At 45.9% G+C, this 22,947-nt stretch overlaps 1 long non-coding RNA gene across 1 annotated transcript; it reads right to left on the reverse strand.

Annotated features, from left to right (window-relative positions):
- Positions 1 to 468: 468 nt before the first annotated feature.
- LOC139838799 (uncharacterized) lies at positions 469 to 1,841 on the reverse strand. Its single transcript, XR_011756664.1, has 3 exons — positions 1,469 to 1,841; positions 1,143 to 1,381; positions 469 to 1,049 (listed from the first exon to the last, which is right to left on the reverse strand). It is a non-coding gene; the product is annotated as an uncharacterized lncRNA (long non-coding RNA).
- Positions 1,842 to 22,947: the final 21,106 nt, after the last annotated feature.

Below are 22,947 nucleotides of genomic sequence, written 5' to 3' on the forward strand. Positions count from 1 at the left end.
TACAACTATGAAGAAGAATTCGGCATGATCAAGATGATGTGCATGACATGGCAAACATGATGTGGCGGTGCAACTTATCCATATTAATTAGAGTCGGAACCCCGGACAAACACATTAGGTTAGAGTTGCATTTTCTACCGACAAATTTAAGGGTGGATTAGCATAGCAAACATGGCAGGGTTGAGCTACAACAAAGTTAAATGGAACCGGGACAACATTTATATAATATCCCACATATTCCATATGTTACATATTAGGTGATAATGCAAACTAGCACGAATTATATGATGCATGATGCAACAGCAAGCATGGATGGCATATTCATGTTCCTTATGTTTTTCTGATCAATTTTCATATATAACTCATTTTATTTCGAGTTACGGTTCAGGAGATATGATTTTTGCAAGTTTGAACATTTCCTGTAAAAAGAAAAGGACAAGGAAAAACCAGAGAGGGTCGATCGGCCGGATCTGGCCTGGTTCTGCGCCGGGAAGATCTGGGCCGGAATCTAGCCTGGTTCTGCGTCGGGAAGATCTGGGCCGGAATCTGGCCTGCAAGCGGCGACGGATAAGATCCGGGCGCACGGAGGGATGGGCCACGCCTGCGGATCTGGGTCAAGGCCCATCTGAAAACGAACAAAGAACAAAAAGGATGCTTTTAATTCGCATGCATAGGATTTGATCTTGGGATCTCAAGGACGATGGAGTAGGGATGTTACATATTAGGTGATAATGCAAACTAGCACGAATTATATGATGCATGATGCAACAGCAAGCATGGATGGCATATTCATGTTCCTTATGTTTTTCTGATCAATTTTCATATATAACTCATTTTATTGCGAGTTACGGTTCAGGAGATATGATTTTTGCAAGTTTGAACATTTCCTGTAAAAAGAAAAGGAAAAACCAGAGAGGGTCGATGGGCCGGATCTGGCCTGGTTCTGCGCCGGGAAGATCTGGGCCGGAATCTGGCCTGCAAGCGGCGACGGATAAGATCCGGGCGCACGGAGGGATGGGCCACGCCTGCGGATCTGGGTCAAGGCCCATCTGAAAACAAACAAAGAACAAAGAGGATGCTTTTAATTCGCAGGCATAGGATTTGATCTTGGGATCTCAAGGACGATGGACTAGGGATGTTACCACCGGGCTGTTGGCTTGGATCATGGCAAGGAGAGGACACGCTTGGTTTTGAAACCATCCAGGACGAAGATCTGGGACAGAAACGTCCATGGCAGGGAAGACCATGTCGACCACGGGAACGACAGGAGCGGCCTAAATGGGACGGGCGAGACGCCGTCGGGGCTGCGCCTTGTCGCAAGGAACCAGGATGTGGTGGTGTTGGCGCCGGAAGCTCGCTGGAGTATCGCCGACGGCGGCATCTGCGGGCAAAAATGACGGTCAACGCCGGCAGAGAGAACCAGGGAGGAAGGGGAAGAAGGAGGGGTCCAGGATGTGCGCCATGTTACCAGGAGTGCGGAGGTGGGCTTGGTTTGGCCGGAGGAGCACGAGAGCGGCCAGAATTGAAGAAGAAGCACGCCGACCAGTGCGGAGAATCGGCGACACTGCGCTCGAATTACTGAGTCCCATCTCGATTCCTCGCATCGAGATGGAGAGGACGACGACGCGAATCTTCTGGTGTCCTCGGCTCGGCGAGGGGTGCTCTGGGGCGGCGGCGCCATGTGGAGGACGATGGTGGCAGTGAACTTTTCTGGTGTCTGTGTTTCTGTTCGTGGGAGGGAAGAAGAAAAGGGGAAGAGAGATGGTGGTGGCGCGAGAGGGAGGAGGGGAGATGGAGCTAGGGTTTGGTGGGGATCCAGAGAGGGATAAAGAGAGGGGATGGAGAGCAGGTGGGGATCGGTGGTGGTGCGGTGTGGTCCAAGGCAGAGGGGAAAAGGAGCTCAAGTTTTCTTCGTGAGGGAGGAAGACGACAGAGCGAGAATGAGTCCCTCCACGCTGAGGCCTTGTTCGTTTCATCCCGTCCCGGCCGGTATTGGGCCGAAATCCCCGTGGGTCAGCCGGTATCACACCCGCGGGTGTTTAATCCCCGCCTTCTCTTATGACACGTTCGGTTAACTTCGAACGGAATTCCACCCCAGCCTAATTCCCCCCGATACGCTCCATTTTTGCAGGGAAAAAAACTCGTCTCTTACCCCGTGGAACAGATCCCCGAGTCGCCTCCTCTCTCGCCCGACCTTTCTCTCTCGCGTGATTTGGCGGCGGCGGCGACAGAGCTCGGCGGCGGATTTGGCATCGACGGCGGCGGCGCAACAAATCTAGCACATCAAAGACCTGCGCCTCACTCCCTCCCCTTTTCAACCTCCTTCCTCGACGCCGACGGTGGATCTCACCACCACCGCTTCCTCCGCCCCGGTGCGCTCGCGCGGCTCCGTGACTCTAAGATCGTCGCCCGCTCCCTCCGCTCCGCCACGCGGGTCCTCCCGCCCTTCTCGCCCCCGCCCCGCTCACCCCCGCCCAGCTGTCCCCCGCGGAGGGCGCCATGCCGCACTTCTATTTCAGCGGGGGCGCCGCCAGGGGCGCCACACCCCGGTACCCGCTCCGGAAGAAGCTCGCCACGGCCAGGGGCATAGTCTTCCTGCCCCCGCCGCCCATGTCGACCGGCGCCGCGCGTTCTCTGCTGCTGTGTGGGCGTTCGCGCTGGCCTGCTGTTGTTTCTCTATTGCTGTGTGGGCGTGCGGGGATTAACCGAACTAGAATGTGAAGCAGGATATGAGGAACGTGGTTAGTGGGGGATTAGGGTGGTGGTTGGGGTTCACCCGATTACTCCCCGGGTTAGATCCACGTGAGATTTGACCCACTCCTAACCGAACGAGGCCTAAAGAGGTACGGGCCAGAAGAGAGGAAGGGGTGGGCCGAAGGTGGGCTGCTCCGGGTAGGAAGAGAGAATGGGCTAGGGAGATGGGGCAGGCCAGGAAGAGAGGAGGAGAGCCCAGGGAGGAGAGGGGTTTTATTAAAATAAAAGATAAGATATGTTTTAATAAAACCATATGGGGGAAAACAAAATAATTTGGGTTTTATAAAATAACTTTATTTGTAAAACATGGATGATATGATGCATAATGCATGATGATGCATAAAAGAAAAAGCACAAGCAAATCTAATAGGGGTTCTACCCGGGCCGTTACACCAACACAACTGAATTGGTGTTTCCTTGTATGATTATGTTACATCTTACTTCTAGCTTGGGGAAGTATAGGATATTACCTCATACTTTTGAGTTTTTCTACCCACGTTCATTTCTCGCTATTATTCTTTTTCACTTTGTCACTATAGGGTGAGTAACAACTAAGCTTGGGGAAGTTGATAGCTCGAAATTTAGCACTATTTTACTTAGGTTTTTAAGTATACTATTACTCATATTGTCACTCATTTCATGCTCCAGCTAGATACACCTATGCCTATTTTGCATACTTACGAGTTCTTGTTCATTTTTCATATGAGCTTTGCATATTTAGTAGTTTTAGTAGGATTTTATTATGTTTCCCTTGTTTTGACATGTATTCAGGTGTTATTGGAGATCATGAAAAAGGGAGCAAAAGGGACCAAGAGGTAGAAGATGGGAGAATTACAGGCACCAGACTTAGCCATATAAGGTGTACGAAAAGTGATATTTTTCCAACATCTTATATTTAAGTTCTAAGGCCATGGTGTTGTATCCCTCGTCCATACGAGTTCAACGAGCCGAAGAACACCCAAATCGGAGTCCAGATGAAAAAATTGTGAGCAAAATACGAAAGCATCTGCAAGTTTAACGACCATCAGTACGGGCCCCGCCTGTACCGGCTCCGTTGGGACCGTTTCGTCCAATGGAGCAACATTTGTGAAGGCCCGATGGGCATATTCGGCCCCAGGATCCGTCGGTTTGCGAAACCGACCTTTAGCGCCTATATAAAGAGAGGAGGAGGCAAGGATAGGCACCACTTCATCATCCACGCCCTAGGGGCGGAGCCTTGCCGCTCCGCCGACGCCGCCATCTCCGCAGCCGCCATCTCCATCAACACACATAAGAGGAGGAGGAGGCTAGAATTTTGAAGGGCAACGCATCGATCTCCATCATCAACAACATCATCAATGTCTTCACCGCGATCCCTTGTCTACTTGGTTGTGATTCGAACTCTATTAGGATCTGCAGTTGTATACAACTGTATCTTCATATTTAATCCATATTATTGCTATGATGTTGATCCCCTTTTTTATGTATGAGTAGTCCCTTTGTTCTAGGGGAGATATGGAGAAACCCTAGTAATATTATGATGTGAAATAAATATGTTTTATACCTTTGATCTATGAACGTGTGTTAGTTCTCTTCTTAATGTTATGTGTAGTGCACCACATAACATTTGCCTTATGGACAAGGAGGGAACTACCCTTTGAAGTGTGGTAGAGTGAACGGCGGAAAGTGCCATTACCGTATCGGTGCTCTAACACATGGATGAGGGGGGTAAGGAGGGATTCACTAAGCTCATATCGATAACCATGGGGTAAAACCCTTAATAGCAATAGTCAATATGTGGCTTGCGGAATACTAGCTGCTGTGGTTATTTAGAGATGCGATGACCGATGACTTTCTGGGCGCATCTTATTATGGAGCTCTCCCTACACATAGCTTGGCAAAGATATAGTTCATTCTAATCATAAGTAATAGCAATACTAGTGGTGAAACCTACACTCCTTGAGAACCCCTCAACCATACCACAAACACACTCTCAACACTCTCTAGCTCTTAGTTGCATTAGTTTATTTCATTGTTCTTATTTACTTTAGCTATCAACACAAATCAACTTTTATATGCTTTATCTTGGAATTATAATAACTTACAAGTACCCCCTAGATAATAGTAACAAGGGGCATTAAGACCATAACCAGTAGCTCCTCGTGGTTAGATACTCTTATTTCGAAACGAGCTACAATCTATCTGTGTTCTTGCCGGTATCAATGATGCCATGATCCCACTAGTGGACATGATGATTTTTGAGTGCATGCATGATATTGATGAGCCTATTACTATGTCATATGCTTCTTTCACTCTCCCTTGTGATACCACCATTGTTGATCATGTGGAAGTAGTTGCTTGTGACAATTTGACCATGCCATGCTATGATAACAACTTGAACATGTTTTTCTATAGATGCTCCCAATTTTTTCCCATTAATGCAACCAAAATGTTGAACAATTGTTCTTTCCAATGCTTGGTTTTAAATTATGTTAATGTGCTTGTTAATGAGATTGCCCCCATAGCTCTCTCAAATTTTGGAGATTTTGCCTATGTCCATGTTGAGCATGTTCCCATGTTTACTCCGCATATTCACCATATCTATTATGATTTTGCCCAACGCTAATGGTGATGTGCAAAAGAAATGGATCATCATGATGGATGATGTGTTTATATACCATGCACACACGTTCTTTGTTTTATCTCCATGGTGTGTGTAGGTACAAAAAAGAGAATGTCAACCTCGATTGAGCACGAGTTGACAAAAAAGCTCTTGAGAGCATGATACAAGTGAACTCTAATGAGAGGTTACACCCCAACACGGCTACTTAACATGACCTCTCAATGAGAGCACACCGGCATTCGATAAGGTGACCTGTTTATACTTAGACCCTCTTGCTAAAACCGTTGAACTTTGACTATGCTTTGAGTGTTGCTATTATTTTCTTGTGCTATTGATAGGGCTCTTGACAAGTAAATGGATGATGAGGACATCCCTACCTCACTACCACCTCCGTCATTACAAGTTGAAGATGATCCTGCTGTGAAGCTCAAGTCCAATGAAGTTAGGATTGGACCAATGACACGAGCTCGTGCGAAGCTACTTAAACAACAGGTGAACTTGTTCCTAAGTGATACTTTGATCGATGAGAACTTTATACTGCCTAAGTCCTATTACTTATGTATGATCAGGTATGAAGAAGGAGCAAGCATCGCACGAGGAGGAGAGGAGCAGCTGGACATGGAGCTGTACATGAAGACATCCCATGGACGCGCGAGGGAGGAGCGGGAGGCATGCGCGAGAGGAGGAGATGTTCAAGCCGGCGCCCAGCCCGGTCAACCGGCCGTGATGCCGGGCCACCCGGTCTCAGGCCCGGTCCGACCGGCTCCCACGCCGGACCAGCACGGTCCAAACCGGGCTCCACGCCTATGCCAGCCGGGGCAATTCCAGTAAGCCTGGATGCCCGCCCGGTCGTCATCCGGTCTCTGGCCCGGTCCCAGGCCCAGTCGTCCGGCCCCCAGGCCGGCCGAGTCCAAGTCTGTCTCGACCAGATCTATTCTGGGTCGATTATTTTCGTACTTTCTCGACCTGAGGTCGTCCTGAACCCCTATATAAGTGCCCAAGACGCCCCCAAAGTAGCTTTAGACCACGTTTAAGATAAACCCTAGTTCATAGTTGATTGCTTTGCAACTCTATTGAATCTCTACACCCGATTGCATTGATTTGGTGTGGAACCTCTGAAAGTCTTGTGTGATCTGCTGTTCCATTGGGAATTAGAAGGTAGCAACTTACCGCTTCGTGGTCGGCGGCTACGTGCTCAAGTGTGTGGAGTTGCGAATATCTTGCAGGGTTGAGAGTTGTTGCATTGCCGACAGGGACCAATCGAGAGATCTCGTTGCGTCGTACAAGTTATCATCCACTACATCCTCGTGTTCCTCCGCTGTGTTCATCCCGTGATCATCATCACCACCGTTTCTTACTGAGAAGATCGGGCCACCCCTTATCATCTTGGTATCAAATTCTCGGGTTTCCTCGGTAAGCGATCCACAATCCACCCCATAGTTGAGTTGTGAGTGTTTTCCTATCCGGAAAAAGCCAAAAATATTAGGGTTAGGGTTTGCCATAGCTTTAGATTGCATTAATTTCAAGTTTTAGTTTCTTTTCGTAGTTGTTTTTGCGTATCTTTTTTTTTCATCTAGTATTGTTGGGGTTTGTGTTTCCGCTTTCATCTAGAGTTAGTTTTTGTTGCTCCGAGTCCACATAGCATACAGTGTGTTTGTCCAAACCATAGCTACAGCCTTTCGATATACGTGACTAGGAACTTCCCCAGAAGAGACTAGTTTTACCGCTCGACAGGCTGCTCATTAGGGTTTTGGAGCTTTGCATTATCTGTTGGTCGTGTTATCAAGGAGTTTAGTCATAAAATCAAAAAAAAAATAGAAAAGAAGCAAAAAGAGCTACATCGCTGCGTGTGTTACAAAAAGAAAATACAAAAAGAAAAAGTGTGAAGTGCTAGTAAGATTAAGTGAAGGCCTAGTTTACTTTTCTGCACCTGTAGTTGAGCAATCTTGTGCCTGTTTCGTTGAGCTTTCCTAGTGTCTCTCGAGTGCATTGCAACCTTTCTCCATATAGTTGCATTGCCACATTAATCGCCTTGTGTGAGTATCTTTGGTTGTCTATGGTCAGCGCTAGAGCTTGTTATTGGTGCATATAGGTAGCCTACCTACAACCCCACATATATCCTGCTTTGTCGTGTGATTGTTCTTATACCCTTGATATTCTCTTCGCTACATCCGTGCACTAGTTGTTACTACAAGTGGTAAGAAACACTAATTTACTTTGGAATGGTAAGATCTCCTTTTTGTTGGAGATATGCCCAAGAGGCAATAATAAATTAGTTATTGTTATATCTTAGTGTTCATGATAAATGTTTACATCCCATGCTATAATTGTATTAACCGAAACATTGATACATGTGTGTTATGTAAACAACAAGGAGTCCCTAGTAAGCCTCTTGTATAACTAGCTTGTTGATTAATAGATGATCATGGTTTCGTGATCATGAACATTGGATGTTGTTAATAACAAGGTTATGTCATTGGGTGAATGATATAATGGACATACACCCAAATAAGCGTAGCATGAGATCAAGTCATTAAGTTCAACTTGCTATAAGCATTCGATACATAGTTACCTAGTCCTTCGACCATGAGATCATGTAAATCACTTACACCAGAAGGGTACTTTGATTACATCAAACGCCATTGCATAAATGGGTGGTTATAAAGATGGGATTAAGTATTCGGAAAGTATGAGTTGAGGCATATGGATCAACAGTGGGATTTGTCCATCCCGATGACAGATAGATATACTCTGGGCCCTCTCGGTGGAATGTCGTCTAATTAGCTTGCAAGCATGTGAATGGGTCACAAGAGATGACATACCACGGTACGAGTAAAGAGTACTTGTCGGTAACGAGGTTGAACAAGGTATGGAGATACCGCTGATCGAACCTCAGACAAGTAAAGTATCACGTGATAAAGGGAATCAGTATCGTATGTAAATGGTTCAATCGATCACTAAGTTATCGCTGAATGTGTGGGAGCCTTTATGGATCTCCAGATCCCGCTATTGGTTATTGGTCGGAGAGGAGTCTCGATCATGTCCGCATAGTTCACGAACCGTAGGGTGACGCGCTTAAGGTTCGATGTCGCATAAGTAGATTCAGAATATGAGATGGAGACCGAATTTTGTTCGGAGTCTTGGATGGGATCCAGGACATCACGAGGAGGTCCGGAATGGTCCGGAGAATAAGATTCATATAAGGGAAATTGATTTCTAGGTTTCGGAAAAGTTCGGGATTTTTCCGGTGGAAGACCGAGAAGGTTCTAGAAGGTTCCGGGGGTCCCACCAGTGGGCCCACGACCCTAGGAGGCCTAGCATGGGCCGAGGGGATGCACCCTAGCCTAATGGGCCAGGGGCACATGCCCCTCAAGGCCCAAGTCGGCCACCCTTAGGGTTTTCCCCAAAACCCTAGGGGGGATCAACTTGGGGGGGGGGGGGGAAGAATTCCCCCTCCCCCCTTTGGCCGCCGGCCCTAGATGGGTTTGGGGCATTGTGGGGCCACCCAAACCGACCTCCCCACTATATAAAGAGGGGAGGGGGCAGGGGGCGTTCACCCTTCATACCCTAACCCTGGCCGCCCCTCTCTCCTCCACCGCAAGTCTGCTCCGGCTTGGCGAAGCCCTGCATCTTTTCTCCTCCACCACCACCACCACCACGCCGTCGTGCTGCTGGGATTCCGAGGGGATCTACCACACCTCCGCTGCCCGCTGGAACGGGGAGAGGACGGGCTTCATCGACATCGTACGCACGACCGAGTACGGAAGTGCTGCCGGATTGCAGCACAGGACGATCGACTACATCAACAACGAGATCTAATCTTGTAGGCTTTGGAATCTTCGAGGGTTAGTCTCACATACATCTCGTTGCTTCGATCTTGGTAGATTAGATCTTGCTTCTTCCTAGATTGGATCTTGGTTTTTGTTCATGTTCACGGTAGAATTTTTTTGTTTTCCATGCAACGAACCAATCAGTGGTATCAGAGCCGTGTCTATGCATAGATCCGTTACACGAGTAGAACACAATGGTTTTGTGGGCGTTGATGCTCTTGTTGTTTTTGGTTAGTGTACTTTGCATCTTGCGGGATGGTGGGATGAAGCGGCCCGGGCTAACTTTACATGACCGCGTCTCATGAGACTTGCTCCACGCTTGACATGCAACTTGTATTGCATAAGTGGCTTTGCGGGTGTCTGTCTCTCCCACCATAGTTAAGATTCAATTTACTCTTTCTACTAACAACATTAGTATCACCGTTGTGGTTCATGTTCGTAGGTAGATTGGATCTTACTCGAAAACCCTAAACCACGTAAAATATGCAAACCAAATTAGAGGCGTCTAACTTGTTTTTACAGGGTTTGGTGATGTGATATTGCCATGATGTGATGATGATTATATTTGATGTATGAGATGTTCATTATTGTATTATGGCAACCGGCAGGAGCCTAATGGTTGTCTTTAAATTTGTTAAGACCTGTGTGTCTATTCATCATGTAATAGCTTTATTTCAAGAAGTTGTTATATTAGCTATAAGTGATGGACAACCATGAAGCGGCGCCATGGACCTTGGTGCAATGCTGGTGATGATGGAGATCATGATCGTGTGCTTTGGAGATGGAGATCAAAAGCACAAGAAGAAAGGCCATATCATATCACATATTATGAATTGCATGTGATGTTAATCCTTTATGCATCTTATCTTGCTTAGATCGCGACGGTAGCATTATAAGATGATCCCTCACATTGATATCAAGATAATAAAGTGTTCTCCCCTCGGATGCACCGTTGCTACAGTTCATCGTTTTGAAGCATCTCGTGATGACCGGATGTGATAGATTCTACGTTCACATACAACGGGTGTAAGCCATGTTGCACACGCGGAAATACTTGGGTTTGCTTGACGAGCCTAGCATGTACAGACATGGCCTCGGAACACAGGAAACCGAAAGGTTGAACACGAGTCATATGGATGATATGATCAACATGTTGCTATTCACCATTGAAGATACATCATCTCACGTGATGATCGGTTTTGGTGTAGTGGATATGGATCGTGTGCCACTAAACAACTATGAGGGATGTTGTATTAAGTGGGAGTTCATTAGTAATTAGATTAAAACATGAACTAATTATCATGAACATAGTCTGAATAGTATTTTGAATTAAATTTGTAGAATTGGCATCCATTATCTACCATGCACTAGTCTTGTAATTGAGGTAGAAATACTGTTAAGTCTGACAAGTAACTTTACGGACTGGTACCGTATTGTTAAAGAATCAAGATATGATTAAGTCCTATTGCAAACTTTTAGTAAACCTCACATTACTGATTCAAAGAGCAATGGTTTCAATTAGTACCTAAAATCATCTTGTCTCTGTGAAACTTGAAGTTCAAATCCGTTTGAAAAGTTAGGAGCTGGAAATTATGTTTTCAGAAATAAGCGAAGTATGAGATATATGCGATATCTAAGACCTTATTGCAAGATGATAGAATATAATCTAGTGAGACTACATAAACTCATAAGTTTTATGGGAATGTACGAAGGTTGAAGATGCTAGGCGTCCCGATCCTCCAACTAGTTGGGCACTAACGATATTCGCATATCCATGAAGTGATCGTCCTTAGTATGCACCGTTGCTAAGACTCGTCGTTTCGAAGCATCACGTGATGATCGGGTGTTATAGATTCTACGTGTGCATACTAAATTAGTTATTGTTATATCTTAGTGTTCATGATAAATGTTTACATCCCATGCTATAATTGTATTAACCGAAACATTGATACATGTGTGTTATGTAAACAACAAGGAGTCCCTAGTAAGCCTCTTGTATAACTAGCTTGTTGATTAATAGATGATCATGGTTTCGTGATCATGAACATTGGATGTTGTTAATAACAAGGTTATGTCATTGGGTGAATGATATAATGGACATACACCCAAATAAGCGTAGCATGAGATCAAGTCATTAAGTTCAACTTGCTATAAGCTTTCGATACATAGTTACCTAGTCCTTCGACCATGAGATCATGTAAATCACTTACACCGGAAAGGGTACTTTGATTACATCAAACGCCATTGCGTAAATGGGTGGTTATAAAGATGGGATTAAGTATTCGGAAAGTATGAGTTGAGGCATATGGATCAACAGTGGGATTTGTCCATCCCGATGACGGATAGATATACTCTGGGCCCTCTCGGTGGAATGTCGTCTAATTAGCTTGCAAGCATGTGACTGGGTCACAAGAGATGACATACCACGGTACGAGTAAAGAGTACTTGTCGGTAACGAGGTTGAACAAGGTATGGAGACACCGCTGATCGAACCTCAGACAAGTAAAGTATCGCGTGACAAAGGGAATCGGTATCGTATGTAAATGGTTCAATCGATCACTAAGTTATCGCTGAATGTGTGGGAGCCTTTATGGATCTCCAGATCCCGCTATTGGTTATTGGTCGGAGAGGATTCTCGATCATGTCCGCATAGTTCACGAACCGTAGGGTGACGCGCTTAAGGTTCGATGTCGCATAAGTAGATTCAGAATATGAGATGGAGACCGAATTTTGTTCGGAGTCTCGGATGGGATCCAGGACATCACGAGGAGGTCCGGAATGGTCCGGAGAATAAGATTCATATAAGGGAAATTGATTTCTAGGTTTCAGAAAAGTTCGGGATTTTTCCGGTGGAAGATCGGGAAGGTTCTAGAAGGTTCCAGGGGTCCCACCAGTGGGCCCACGATCCTAGGAGGCCTAGCATGGGCCGAGGGGATGCTCCCTAGCCTAATGGGCCAGGGGCACATGCCCCTCAAGGCCCAAGTCGGCCACCCTTAGGGTTTTCCCCAAAACCCTAGGGGGATCAACTTGGGGGGAAGAATTCCCCCTCCCCCTTTGGCCGCCGGCCCTAGATGGGTTTGGGGAATTGGGGGGCCACCCAAACCAACCTACCCCCTATATAAAGAGGGGAGGGGGCATGGGCGTTCACCCTTCATACCCTAACCCTGGCCGCCCCTCTCTCCTCCACCGCAAGTCTGCTCCGGCTTGGCGAAGCCCTGCAGCTTTTCTCCTCCACCACCACCACCACGCCGTTGTGCTGCTGGGATTCCGAGGGGATCTACCACACCTCTGCTGCCCGCTGGAACGGGGAGAGGACGGGCTTCATCGACACCGTACGCACGACCGAGTACGAAAGTGCTGCCGGATTGCAGCACAGGACGATCGACTACATCAACAACGAGATCTAATCTCGTAGGCTTTGGAATCTTCGAGGGTTAGTCTCACATACATCTCGTTGCTTCGATCTTGGTAGATTAGATCTTGCTTCTTCCTAGATTGGATCTTGGTTTTTGTTCATGTTCACGGTAGAAATTTTTTGTTTTCCATGCAACGAACCCATCACTTTTCTTATCAGTTTTTGAGTGAGTTGTGAGAGTACCACCATATATTTTTGATTTAGTGCACTAACCTACTAATCATGTCTGCTAGTGATGCTAAACTTGTTAACCAGGAAAACAATAATTCCGCAGATATCATCACATGGAGGGAGTATGAGGCTCTTCGTAATGAGATGCGACGTGAATTCCGCACTCAGGATGATGAGCTTAGGGGAACGGTCCAAGAGATCTCCCAGAAGCTGGATGCTACTAATGAGACCGTCACTACAATGAAAGATCAAATGACGGATATCCAGCGCACTCTTCAAGCTTTGCAAATGTCCGTTGAGAATCTTACAAACCAACAACAACAAGAGGACGACGACCCTGATCTTCAGGATGAAGCACCTGGTGTTGGTCGTGGTGCTGGACGTGGTTACCGTGGGCGTGGTTTTGCTGAACTTGGACGCCATGGTCGCGGATTTGAGGAAGAAGATGGATTGGGTAAGCCCAAGTTCTCCATACCCAAGTTTGAAGGAGGAGCTGATGTTGAAGAATACCTCTCTTGGGAGCTGAAGATTGAGAAGTTATGGCGCTTACATAATTACACTGAAGATAGGAAGATCAAGCTTGCTTCTTCCGAATTTGATGGTTATGCATTGCGTTGGTGGGATGCACTTGTTCGTAATCGACAAGAGGATGGTGAGCCACCTATTATCACATGGCGTGCTATGAAGGAGGCGATGAATTCTCGTTTCGTGCCCACTAATTTGCGTACAATATATGATAAGTTGACCCTATTGAGACAAGGTGTGAAAACTATTGATAAATATTACATGGAGATGGAGATGCTTATGCAGCGTGGCCGTGTCCTTGAGTCTCTAGAGATGACAATGCAGCGTTTTCTCAATGGATTGAAGTATGATATCAAAGGCATTGTTCATCATTACAGTTACACCAATATGAATCAATTGCTACATCATGCAAGAGAAGCTGAATCACAGTTGGCTGAGGAAGCAAAGGTTAAAGGTCGTGCTACGGGAGCTTGACGCTTCACGCCTCGGGCGCCCCCACCTACGGTGTCGGCACCATCGACGCGCTCCGCCCCTTACTCTACTCCGTCTAGCAAGCCGGTTTCCAATGTGTCTAACGCCAAGAAGTCCGAATCTGCTGCAAGTACGAGTGGTTCTAGCATGTCTACAACGCGCAACCGCGATATGAATTGCCATACATGTGGTGGCAAGGGTCACTTCAAGAGGGATTGTCCTAAACGCAAAGTTATGATTATCAATGAGGACAATGAGTATGAGACTGGAGATGATGTTGATCCATATGCTCCAGAAGATGAAGACTATGACACTGATGGTGTAGATGCATATCTGTCTGATGCTCGCATTATTGTTGTGTCTCAGCGTGCTCTTAATGTGTTCCCAAGTGCATCTACTCAGCGCTGCAATTTGTTCCAAACAAAGGCTTTAGTTGGTCCTGACAAGGCTTGCAAGGTTATTATTGATGGCGGGAGTTGCCGCAATTTAGCAAGCAAGTAGTTGTGTACCAAGCTGAAGTTGAAGTATCTACCGCACCCGCATCCATACTATATTCAGTGGTTGAGTGACAATGGTGAGATGAAGGTAAACCACATGGTGCGTGTTGAGTTTGAGATTGGACCGTATAAGGATTCCATTGATTTTGATGTGGTTCCTATGACGGTGTGTCACCTACTATTGGGTCAGCCTTGGCTCTATGACCGTTCTGTGCAACACAATGGCCGTGCCAATACATATCACTTGGAGTTCAAGGGCAAGAAAATCAACTTACAACCTATGTCAGCACAACAGACTGTCAATGAATCTCGTCAGAAAGTTGAAGTAAACTTGGAGGATGCACCTTTAGATAGGCGAGAGAATTGTAATGTCGTGAGTGATATAACGAAAAGTGAGAGAGTGAATTCCTTGGTGCTTTTAGCCACCAAAGAAGACATGAGAGAATTTAGTGAGGATCCTACATCCATGCCTCTTGTGCTCATGTACAGGGGTACGGTTTTGGTTTCTAACGACATGACTCCTCTTCCTCTTGGTGTTTCTAATGTTTTGCAGGAATTTGGTGACGTGTTTCCGGAGGAGGTACCCGCAGGATTACCACCATTGCGTGGTATTGAGCATCAAATTGATTTGATTCCCGGAGCCTCGCCGCCCAATAGGGCGCCATATAGAACAAACCCCGAAGAGACGAAGGAGATACAGAAGCAAGTACACGCGCTAATCGACAAAGCTTATATCCGCATAAGCCTTAGTCCTTGTGTTGTTCCTGTTATTTTAGTTCCTAAGAAAGATGGTACATTGCTTATGTGCGTAGATTGTAGAGCGATAAACAACATTACTATTCGATATCGTCATCCTATTCCCCGTTTAGAGGATATGTTAGATGAATTGAGTGGTGCTGCTGTTTTCTCTAAAATTGATTTGCGTAGTAGTTATCATCAAATTAGGATGAAAGAAGGGAATGAATGGAAAACAACATTTAAAACAAAATTTGGTTTATATGAGTGGTTAGTAATGCCTTTTGGTTTAACTAATGCACCTAATACCTTCATGAGACTGATGAACCATGTTTTGCGTGATTTTATTGGCAAGTTTGTGGTTGTGTATTTTGATGACATATTAATCTACAACCGTAATGAATCTGATCATACTATACATATTAGACATGTTTTGCAAGTGTTGCGTGATAATAAACACTATGGTAATCTTGAGAAGTGCACATTTTGCAAAGATAATGTCATATTTCTGGGTTATGTTGTCTCTAAGCATGGAGTAGAAGTAGATGTGTCTAAAATTGAAGCTATTCAACATTGGCCTACTCCCATGAATGTGAGTCAAGTAAGAAGTTTTCATGGTCTAGCTGGGTTTTATAGAAGATTTGTGCCCAACTTTAGTACTATTGCTGCACCTTTGAATGATTTAACTAAAACGGGTGTTGTCTTTGAGTGGGGCGCAGCCCAAGATCATGCTTTTGATGAACTGAAACGATTGTTAACTTCTGCACCATTGCTTGCACTTCCTGATTTCAATAAGCAATTTGAGATTGAATATGATGTTAGTGGTATTGGAATTGGTGGTGTGTTGATGCAAGAGGGTCGCCCAATTGCATATTTTTCTGCGAAACTTTCTGGTGCTAAGTTGAACTATCCTATATATGATAAAGAATTGTATGCTTTAATTAGGGTTCTTGAGGTTTGGCAACATTACTTGTGGCCAAAAGAATTTATCATACATTCTGATCATGAAGCTTTGAAATATCTGAAAGCCCAATCTACTTTGCATAAGCGTCTTGCTAAGTGGGTTGAGTTCATTGAGTTTTTGCCATACATTATTAAGCATAAGAAGGGAAAAGATAATATTGTTGCTGATGCTTTATCTAGGAAGAATATGCTATTAACTCAACTTGATGTTAAAATTCCTGGATTAGAGATACTATGTGATTTATATGCTACTGATCATGATTTTGCTGAACCATATCGCTTGTGTGTTATTGGTAAAGCATGGGAAAAATATCACATACATGATGGGTTCTTGTTTAGGGCTAACAAACTATGTGTTCCAGAATCGCCTGTGCGTTTGCTCTTATTGCAGGAATCACATGCTGGAGGTTTGATGGGTCACTTTGGGCGTGTGGAGTTTGCTAACAACAGTGCGGTACATTCTACCACAGAGCTTTGTCCTTTTGAGGTGGTGTATGGTTTCAAACCCATTACTCCGCTTGATTTGTTGCCTCTACCCATACATGAGAGAGTCAATATGGAGGCATCCAAGAGGGCAGATTTTGTGAGAAAGATTCATGTGAAGACTAAAGAGTTGATAGAGAAGAAAGGCAAGAGCAATGCTGCAAGGATGAATAAGAAGCTCAAGGAGATATTGTTCAAGCCTGGTGATATGGTCTGGGTACATTTTCGCAAGGATAGGTTCCCGAAGCTGCGGAAGTCCAAGTTACTTCCTCGTGGTGCTGGTCCTTACAAAGTGCTTGCCAAGATCAATGATAATGCATACTCGATAGATCTTTCAGTTGATGAGTTTGGTGTCAGTAATTATTTCAATGTTGCTGATTTGACACCATATGACGGAGAAGACCTTGGAGCGTCGAGGTCGACGCCTTTTGAAGGGGGGGGGAGATGATGAGGACATCCCTACCTCACTACCACCTCCGTCATTACAGGTTGAAGATGATCCTGTTGTGAAGCTCAAGTCCAATGAAGTTAGGATTGGACCAATGACACGAGCTCGTGCGAAGCTACTTAAACAACAGGTGAACTTGTTCCTAAGTGATACTTTGATCGATGAGAACTTTATACTGCCTAAGTCCTATTACTTATGTATGATCAGGTATGAAGAAGGAGCAAGCATCGCACGAGGAGGAGAGGAGCAGCTGGACATGGAGCTGGACATGAAGACATCCCATGGAGGCGCGAGGGAGGAGCGGGAGGCATGCGCGAGAGGAGGAGATGTTCAAGCCGGCGCCTAGCCCGGTCAACCGGCCGTGACGCCGGGCCACCCGGTCTCAGGCCCGGTCCGACCGGCTCCCACACCGGACCAGCCCGGTCCAAACCAGGCTCCACGCCTGTGCCAGCCGGGGCGATTCCAGAAAGCCTGGACGCCCGCCCGGTCGCCATCCGGTCTCTGGCCCGGTCCAGACCGGATCGGCCGGTCCCAGGCCCGGTCGACCGGCCCCCAGGCCGGCCGAGTCCGAGTCTGTCTCGACCAGATCTATTCTGGGTCGGTTATTTTCGTACTTTTTCAACCTGAGGTCGTCCTGAACCCTTATATAAGTGCCCAGGACGCCCCCAAAGTAGCTTTAGACCACGTTTAAGATAAACCCTAGTTCATAGTTGATTGCTTTGCAACTCTATTGAATCTCTACACCCGATTGCGTTGATTTGGTGTGGAACCTCTGAAAGTCTTGTGTGATCTGTTGTTCCAATGGGAATTAGGAGGTTGCAACTTACCGCTTAGTGGTCGGCTGCTACGTGCGCAAGTGTGTGGAGTTGCGAATATCTTACAGGGTTGAGAGCTGTTGCATTGGCGACAGGGACCAATCGAGAGATCTCGTTGCGTCATACAAGTTATCATCCACTACATCCTCGTGTTCCTCCGTTGTGTTCATCCCGTGATCATCATCACCACCGTTGCTTACTGAGAAGATCGGGCCACCCCTTATCAATGGACATTCAAGTGTTGGTGTCATCTACCTCCTTTACACGTTCATGATGAGTTTTCGTCGAGGACGACTCCTTTTCAAGTGGGGGATGATGCAGCCCGACCTTCGGTCTTCGCCACATCATGTGCGTCAATGCCGACACGTCACACAAAGGTGAATCTTCTCCTTTATGCATGCCTACAATTGCCTATGTGCAATGATATGTGAAAGGATCGTATGCCGCACCTAGAGGGGGGCTGAATAGGTGCTAACCAAATTTTAGTTCTTTTTTAATTTAGGCTTGGCACAAAGGTAAATTCTCTAGATATGCAGCTATGTGAATTTACCTATATGATAAGGCCAACAACTAAGCAAGATATAGCTACGCAATATATCGTGGAGATAATAGGATGGAGGTAACCGAGAGTGGAGCACGCGGAGACACGGAGTTGATTCCCGTAGTTCCCTTCCTTCGCAAGAAGGTACGTCTACATTCGGAGGAGTGCGGTCGCTACGAAAGCCAGACCAACGCCACGAAGGCTTCACTCAGGTCTCCTGTGAGCACCGCCACGAAGGCCTAGCCCACTTCCACTAAGGGATTTCCTCGAGGTGGAAACCGGACCTTTACAAGGTTCTTGGGGCACACATCCACAACCAAATTGGAGGCTCCCAAATCTCAACAACAACAAGAACAATATCAACTACAAGCAACTAGGGTTTCTCAAAAGAGGAACACTAGCAAAGGGGCCCTCAAGCATATGAGGGGGAAATGCAAATCGCTTCGGTGAAGATGTAGATCGGGGTCTTCTCCTTCAAATCTCCAAAGATCAAGAGCTTTGGTTGGGTGGAGGAGGAGATCTTGTGATTCTTGTGTTTCTTGAGGTGGCTCTAATGGTGATGAACTTTGCAATGGTTTGAGCATCTTGGGGAGGAGGAGGAAGGGGGTATAAATACCCCTTTCCAAAATCCAGCCGTTGGGGCATTTCGAGGGCCGGATTATCCGGTGTAAGTGAGGGTCGTATAATGCCCCCCCCCCCCAAAAAATCCGGCCTCTGAGAAATTCCGGGCAAAAATCCGGCCCCCTGTCCAGGGTATTACTGCGCGACATCGTCGAAAGTCCATAGCCAAATTTCAGGGGCCGAATATTTTGCAAATATCTGGCCCGGAAAATCCGGCCTGGTGAATATTTTCCTGCTTCCGTTTGACTTGTTTTTCCACGCAAAACAACCGCATATACTTACATATAAGTTATCTGCACCATCTCAGCAAACATTAGAGTATCACATATATGTTGGAGATATGCCCAAGAGGCAATAATAAAGTGGTTATTATATATCTTTGTGTTTATGATAAATGTTTATATACCATGCTATAATTGTATTGACCGAATCATTGATACATGTGTGTTATGTAAACAACAAGGAGTCCCTAGTAAGTCTCTTGTATAACTAGCTTGTTGATTAATAGATGATCATCGTTTCATGATCATGAACATTGGATGTTATTAATAACAAGGTTATGTCATTATGTGAATGATGTAATGGACACACCCAATTAAGCGTAGCATTAGATCACGTCATTAATTTCATTTGCTATAAGCTTTCGATACATAGTTACCTAGTCCTTTCGACCATGAGATCATGTAAATCACTTATGCCGGAAGGGTACTTTGATTACATCAAACGCCACTGCGTAAATGGGTGGTTATAAAGGTGGGATTAGGTATCCGGAAAGTATGAGTTGAGGCATATGGATCAACAGTGGGATTTGTCCATCCCGATGACGGATAGATATACTCTGGGCCCTCTCGGTGGAATGTCGTCTAATTAGTTTGCAAACATATGAATGGTTCATAAGAGACCACATACCACGGTACGAGTAAAGAGTACTTGTCAGGAGACGAGGTTGAACGAGGTATAGAGATACCGATGATCAAACCTCATACAAGTAAAATATCGCGTGACAAAGGGAATCGGTATCGTATGTAAATGGTTCATTCGATCACTAAGTCATCGTTGAATATGTGTGAGCCATTATGGATCTCCAGATCCCGCTATTGGTTATTGGTCGGAGAAAAGTCTCAACCATGTCTGCATAGTTCACGAACCGTAGGGTGACACACTTAAGGTTTGATGTCGTTTAAGTAGATATGGAATATGGAATGGAGTTCGAAGTTTGGTCGAAGTCTCGGATGGGATCCAGGACATCACGAGGAGTTCCGGAATGGTCCGGAGAATAAGATTCATATATAGGAAGTCATTTTATAAGTTTGAAAATGATCCGGTGCATTTATGGAAGGTTCTAGAAGGTTCTAGAAAAGTCCGGAAGAAATCACTATGGAAGGAGGAGTCCCGGAGGGACTCCACTAGCATGGCCGGCCAGCCCTAAGGGGAGGAGTCCCAGGTGGACTCCACCTGAGGTGGCCGGCCACCCTCACTCAAGGAAAGGTGGGAGTCCCACCTTGAGTAGGACTCTCATCTTGAGTAGGTTTCCCACCAAAGGCAAGTTTTGGTGTTGGGGTCTTTTTCGAAGACTTGGACTATAACTCGTGGGGCTTCCACCTATATAATGAGGGGCAAGGGGGAGTGGCCGGCTACACCAAAGCCTCCTAGGCCGCAGCCCCCAAGTGGCCGGCGCCCTAGACCCCCCTCTCCCCAAACCCTAGCGCCCCTCCTCCACATACAACTCCCGCAGTGCATAGGCGAAGCCCTGCCGGAGTTCTCCACCACCACCACCACCACGCCGTCGTGCTGTCGGGATTCCGAGGAGGATCTACTACTTCCGTTGCCCGCTGGAACGGGGAGGAGGACGTCGTCTTCATCAACACCGTACGTGTGACCGAGTACGGAGGTGCTGCCCGATTGTGGCACCGTCAAGATCTTCTACGCGCTTTTGCAAGCGGCAAGTGATCGACTACATCCACCCCGAGATCTAATCTCGTTAAGCTTTGCGATCTTCGAGGGTTAGTCTCTTCATCTCCTCGTTGCTACCGTCTACTAGATTAGATCTTTGCTTGTGTTTTCGTTCTTGCAGTAGGAAATTTTTTGTTTTCTATGCTACGAATCCCATCAATATATTGACATCAAACATTCAAAACATAATCCGAGAGATGTTCTTTCAATATGCTACTTCATCCTCTTTCATATGACCATGATAGGAATACATCGCCGAGTACGAAGGAAGTGGAGGACGCCATGGATGCTTGAGGACTCAAGGCTGAGGTCGTGGAAGCATGGAAGAAGCTCTAGGCGCAGCTACACCAGGGTCTTCGGCCTCGCCGACTCACACCGGTGTCTCCGGCCCATGAAGATCAAGACCGGAGTCTCCAGCCAACATACACGAGAGTCTCCGGACTAAGTGAAGCGTTAGTCACAATCAATTAGGGATAAGGCCCATGCACCCCCTTGTATGCCTAAACTGCCCCTGCTTAGTGGCTCCCTATATATAGGCTCCCACCTCCCTTCATTAGAAAGACTAGGATGAACCAACTTAGGCTTAGGCCTCCACCATCCCTAGTGGATTAGGGAAACCCCCTCCTCTCTTAGACATCAATCTAGAGTTGTATCAAGTCACTCCTTATATGATTTGTCTTTCGCACTTGTGATTCTACCGCGGTCTCTCACACATATGACTCCAAAGATCTTATACCGATCTTTCTCTCGGGGATTCAACCTCGTGTCTTTCCATCTAGAGATTCTATCGGGATAGTGGTTCGGGCTATCGGGAGTAAACCGAATTGTATCGGGTTGTGTTGCGTGCGTTCATTGTGTTTTTCATCGTGTTCTTCGTGTTCACCCCTCTCCCCTCTTGTTCTTGGTCAATTCGTGAGATCAGGCCACCCAATTGAGGCTTAGCCCTCATCAGCATGGCCGGTTCGCACAATGACATTAATGTGCTCCACCGCTCTCTGGTATTCGATCGGCTTCTAAAATACACTACTCCTGTGGTGAACTATGTTGGAGATATGCCCAAGAGGCAATAATAAAGTGGTTATTATAATATCTTTGTGTTTATGATAAATGTTTACATACCATGCTATAATTGTATTAACCGAAACATTGATACATGTGTGTTATGTAAACAACAAGGAGTCCCTAGTAAGCCTCTTGTATAACTAGCTTGTTGATTAATGGATGATCATGGTTTCGTGATCATGAACATTGGATGTTATTAATAACAAGGTTATGTCATTAGTTGAATGATATAATGGACACACACCCAAATGAGCGTAGCATAAGATCAAGTCATTAAGTTCAAATTGCTATAAGCTTTCGATACATAGTTGCCTTAGTCCTTCGACCATGAGATCATGTAAATCACTTACACCGGAAGGGTACTTTGATTACATCAAACGCCATTGCGTAAATGGGTGGTTATAAAGATGGGATTAAGTATTTGGAAAGTGTGAGTTGAGGCATATGGATCAATAGTGGGATTTGTCCATCCTGATGACAGATAGATATACTCTGGGCCCTCTCGGTGGAATGTCGTCTGATTAGCTTGCAAGCATATGATTTGATCATAAGAGATGACATACCGCAGTACGAGTAGAGAGTACTTGTCAGTAACGAGGTTGAACAAGGTATGGAGATGCCGATGATCAAACCTCGGACAAGTAGAATATCGTGTGACAAAGGGAATTGGCATCGTATGTAAATGGTTCAATCGATCACTAAGTCATCGTTGAATATGTGGGAGCCATTATGGATCTCCAGATCCCGCTATTGGTTATTGCTCGGAGAGGAGTCTCGACCATGTCTGCATAGTTCACGAACCGTAGGGTGACGCGCTTAAGGTTCGATGTCGCATAAGTAGATTTGAATATGGTATGGAGACGAAGTTTGTTCGGAGTCTCGGATGTGATCCAGGATGTCACGAGGAGGTCCAGAATAGTCTGGAGAATAAGATTCATATAAGGGAAGTTGATTTCTGGGTTTCGAAAATGTTCGGGATTTTTCCGGTGGTTGACTGGAAGGTTCTAGAAGGTTTCGGAGGGGTCCACCATGGGCCTACGACATAGTAGGCCTAGCATGGG

The sequence above is a fragment of the Lolium perenne genome, chromosome 4, assembly GCF_019359855.2.
Source record: "Lolium perenne isolate Kyuss_39 chromosome 4, Kyuss_2.0, whole genome shotgun sequence".
Lineage (NCBI taxonomy): Eukaryota > Viridiplantae > Streptophyta > Magnoliopsida > Poales > Poaceae > Lolium > Lolium perenne.